This window comes from Aedes aegypti, chromosome 1 (genome assembly GCF_002204515.2).
Source record: "Aedes aegypti strain LVP_AGWG chromosome 1, AaegL5.0 Primary Assembly, whole genome shotgun sequence".
Lineage (NCBI taxonomy): Eukaryota > Metazoa > Arthropoda > Insecta > Diptera > Culicidae > Aedes > Aedes aegypti.
In genome coordinates this window covers 84,626,791-84,631,187 of record NC_035107.1, presented here as the reverse complement: position 1 = coordinate 84,631,187, position 4,397 = coordinate 84,626,791, and the positions used below count along the sequence as shown (strand labels likewise).

Here is a 4,397-nt window from a genome sequence, read left to right as displayed (position 1 = left end):
TTGAAGACAAACAGACGATTCACTCAGAATGATTCTCTTCCAAATCGATTGTCTACTTCATACCATCAGTATCTTGTGGTCATGTAGCACAAAATACGTTTATGTACAACAAGGCTTGTAGAAGGCACTAGTGAGAAACGTCAAACATGCAAGGAAAACGATGCGGTTGGAGGATTTTAAATGATTTCTTAAAGCATGGTGAATAGATATTTCGTTTGTGTTTCAAGCGTGTGCTAGAATAAGGGCGTAAGTTATATGATCAATCCATTCCATCCAACATTCGCCAATGTTGCATGCTTTCTTGCATCTTGAAAGTGAAATTGCAAACAAGAATTCTCGGATTACATGATTCTACGCTGAATATTCTGTCAAAAATAATGCACATGGATGGATCAACGGCTTGACATTCCATGTGCATCATTTATGATTGAATTTTCAACGTGAAAATCATGTAAACCGTGCCGTTTTGCATGCAACATTCTTCGAGAGAAGACGTTTCGCGTTCAATATTAAGAATTTTGGTAACAATGTTGTATATAATAGATGTGTTTATAGGTTTTATCATTGAATAATACATGAGAAATGGCTTTGCATGATTGAGGCTAATATTACGTTACGTGTAAATTTAAGATTTTTTTGGTGTGTACCATTGGCGACCTATGGCGATTTTTCTTTGCAAAAGTAAGTTTTCCCATAGTAAATCCTATACAAACTTTGAACAGCTGGCGCTAAAATACAGTTTCACCGATCGAGCTGGAATTTTGAACCTAAATGCAATTAAAAAAGTGTTTTGTCCCACACTAGTGTACGTATTCAAAAGCATTAAGTTAAATATGTAATTATTGATTCAATATATTTAAAAATGTAGTACTCCAAAACAAGACAAGACAAAGTTCTATAGTAAAACCGAAACCCTGGCAAATCTGTTTAATCTTTTTAATACTACGACTGAGTTCTTATCAGTTCTTCGTGCCGAACTCTTCTCACCGTAAGTTTCATTGTGGCCATCATACAGACAACAAGCTCCTCCGTCCTGTGGAAACACTCATAATGAAAGCCGTAATTTTGTGTATACTTTTGCTTGTAACTTTCATCGAATCCGAACCGATGATACCAACCACTCAGTATTCGAAACCGGTTAAAGTAAATGCCGATAAAAACAACCTCATTGCAGATCACTTTCGTCCAGAGGGAAATCGAACGGATGATGTGTCTTGGGAGGCACTGAGACGATCACTTTTTTCATCATTCGCATCACAGTCGGTCAAGTGTCTGGTGAGATGCCGCGTTGGGCAATCCTGTATTCATGGCGAGTGTCGTCGAAGATCTGGTTACGGGAGGTGATGGATTTGCGTGTTAGAATTGAGGTAACCTTAGTGATCGATTGAACGCATTGTTTAATGTAATTGAGGTCACAAATAATTAATAGTAAAAAATTGACACAAATATTTTATAATAAAGTGCTCCTGGGTACTTCCTCACCATAGTGGTAAAGTCCACATCTACAAAGCAAAGCCAAGCTGGAGCTGTGTGAGCTCGATTCCCGGCGGACCAGGATCTTTTAGTAATAGAAATTTCCTTGACTTCCCTAGGGCATAAAGTATCATATCTGTTGAAGTGCTCATATGTAGAACACTATGCTAGGAAGCAGGCTCTTTCCCAGTGGCGACGTAATGCTAAGAAGAATAATAAAATACACCAGTATTCCAGTAGAAAACTGTTATCAGGAATCAATGGGCGGTTCGCATGAATTATCATTAAGTTATTCGTAGTAGAAGTTGTCTTTGACCAGAATGGCTAAGTTCATAGTCGATCGTAGCCTAATGACTAGTATTGAGAATAAAATAAAATCATAACACATCGTTAGAATTGAACCCAGTTCAAGGGATTTGAAATCATTTGTTTGTAAACTGCGTGCTGTGGTTCTCAGCGTTTAGACTAAATAAAATAGTGACGATACCATTCTAAATGTATTAGTGGTGATAGCTCTTTACTACTTAGTTTGCTTAAAGAATCCCAAACAATTATTTGTTCAATTCCGCAAAGCTACTTTATACAGCATTCAGATTCAGAAAACGATTGTCATTGTCAACTTCTTGTAGAATTCTTCATTAAAAATCAGGCATCTGTCGAAGATCTCTCTCTGTTTTTCATGGAATCGTTTTGGGGATAACTCAACAAATTTTCCCGGGAACTCTTCTACACATGCCTCTAGATATTTTACCTACGATTCTTCCACAATGTTTTTCGAGAAATCCTCCAGGAATTTTCCTAGAAATTAATGTATGATTAATTCGATTTTCTCAAATGAACTCTTAGAGATATATCTACACAGCTAAAAATATGTTGTAAATTTAAGTTTATTTTCATGCACATATTTGGAGCATCAAAATAAACCTAAATTTCAACGACCAATCCATTATTTTTCAATCGATTTCACTTTAAATTTACACGATCATGTAATATTCAACCATTTATAGATGAAAATTGAATGCATATTCGTTTAAATTTACATGATGCTGTAACAACACACGCATTTGATTTATTTTACAGTAGACTTCAATTTACATCACATTGAAAATTAAATATTTTTTTCTGTGTAGGTATTTTCTAAGATCTTCGAGAAATCATCCAGAAATACATCCAAAAGCTCCCCCGAAAATTTGTTCAAAACATCTTTTACTTTAACAAGGTTTTTTAAAGTTCATGAAAACAAAACTCATTTGGGAATCATTAAGAAGTTTTGATTTAAAACACATAGAAGACTTTCAAACAAAACGGACAAAAACAAACTCCGCTGGCACGAAGCCAATCTGACTTTGAGAGCGAATGCGACGAAAAAGTGAGTGGGTGCAACACACGCACCATTCAGTGTCACCCACTCCTGGTGTATTTTCAATATTGAATTTCACCCACAGGCAGCATACATTGAGAATGGATTAAATACATCGGCATTTGACACGTTTCACCGAGAGAGGCGCTTTTGATTTTTCTCACCTCTAGCGGAAACTGGTGGAAACTACTGAACGTTCCATTAAACTCCGATAGATGGTGACTCTGTAGAGTAAACAATCCTACAGTGGTTGTACCAAATAAGGGCCAATGATATATTTAGAATTATTATATTAAAATAAAGTTTTTAGCGTACAGTTCAAAAAGCTTTGAATTATTTCAGACGGACCATCCATGAAATATATATCAGCTTGACCCTTGGTGTCAGTTAATAGTGTCACAGGACGGTAATATCGCAAAATGACAACAGTGCGTCAAGAGTCAGTCCGCGTTTTCGAAGTCCGTCGCGAAAATATCAAAAAAGTTATATTTATTCGGAGTGTAAATTACGTGTTGGTAATCATGTGCATCAGGACATCCTTTAGGCCGTACCACCTGGAGGAGGCCATCCACGGAACGTACTTGTACGTCCCTCACGGCATCAGAATCGGATCGGATTTTAGCTCGCAGAACTTGGTGACTTTTGAAGGACGGTGACGGTGATCATCCAGAGCCGTTTGGATTTGCGTGACGTAGCTCTCCACCGGTGCACCGGAGAGTTCGAAGATGTCGAATCTGTGTGACCTGCAGGTAGAGCTGATTCTGGCTACTGGAGGACGGTGGCAAGCGATTCTTTCCTCGATGGGGAGTGGCTGTTGTGCAGACATTTTGAAAGCGATAGGTGGAATTCCAGAAACTGAGAGAGGGCGATATTCTTTTTGCGAAGTTGCTGGACGATTTTCATCGATGTTTCTACGGGTCCGCGGGTGATGGACTTTTTACTGGACGGGTACAAGCGGCTGCTCGAGAGCGTCCAGGACAAGGAAAAACGGACCTACTGCGGCAGTCCGAATTATAGAGGAGCGGCTTGATTTCTGCGCAAGGTAAGTGTTGTTTTGATTAGAAAGATTAAAGCGATTTCTTCACCATAGTTAAACCATATCCCTAATAACCCATGCGCTAAAAATCTTAAACCTTCTTCTTCTTCTTCTTCTTCTTGACATGACGTCCTCACAGGGACAGAGCCTGCTTCTCTGCTTAGTGTTTTTATGAGCTCTTCCTCAGTTATAAACTGAGAGCTTTCTTTGCCAAAGTTGCCATTTTTGCATTCGTATATCGTATGAAAGGACGGTGATACTCTATGCTTAGGGAAGTCAAGGAAATTTTTTTCATTACGAAGAGATCCTGGACCGACCAGGAATCGAACCCAGACACCTTCAGCATGGCTTTGCTCTGTAGCCGCGGACACTTACCCTCGGCTAAGGGAGATTTTCGTCTTTGAAAAAAATAATGAAAATCTGACAAAGTAAACGAAACGTATCCTGTTGAGGCAGCTGGTTTGCTTCTTAAATTGAAAGATTGTTGAACTCTAATTCAACCCGAAACAATATGAATATGAAGTGGAA

General features: G+C 38.5%; 1 long non-coding RNA gene across 1 annotated transcript; it reads left to right on the top strand.

Annotated features, from left to right (window-relative positions):
- Positions 1-979: 979 nt before the first annotated feature.
- LOC110675765 lies at positions 980-1,389 on the top strand. Its single transcript, XR_002499775.1, has 2 exons — positions 980-1,059; positions 1,175-1,389. It is a non-coding gene; the product is annotated as an uncharacterized LOC110675765 (long non-coding RNA).
- The last annotated feature ends 3,008 nt before the right edge of the window (positions 1,390-4,397 follow it).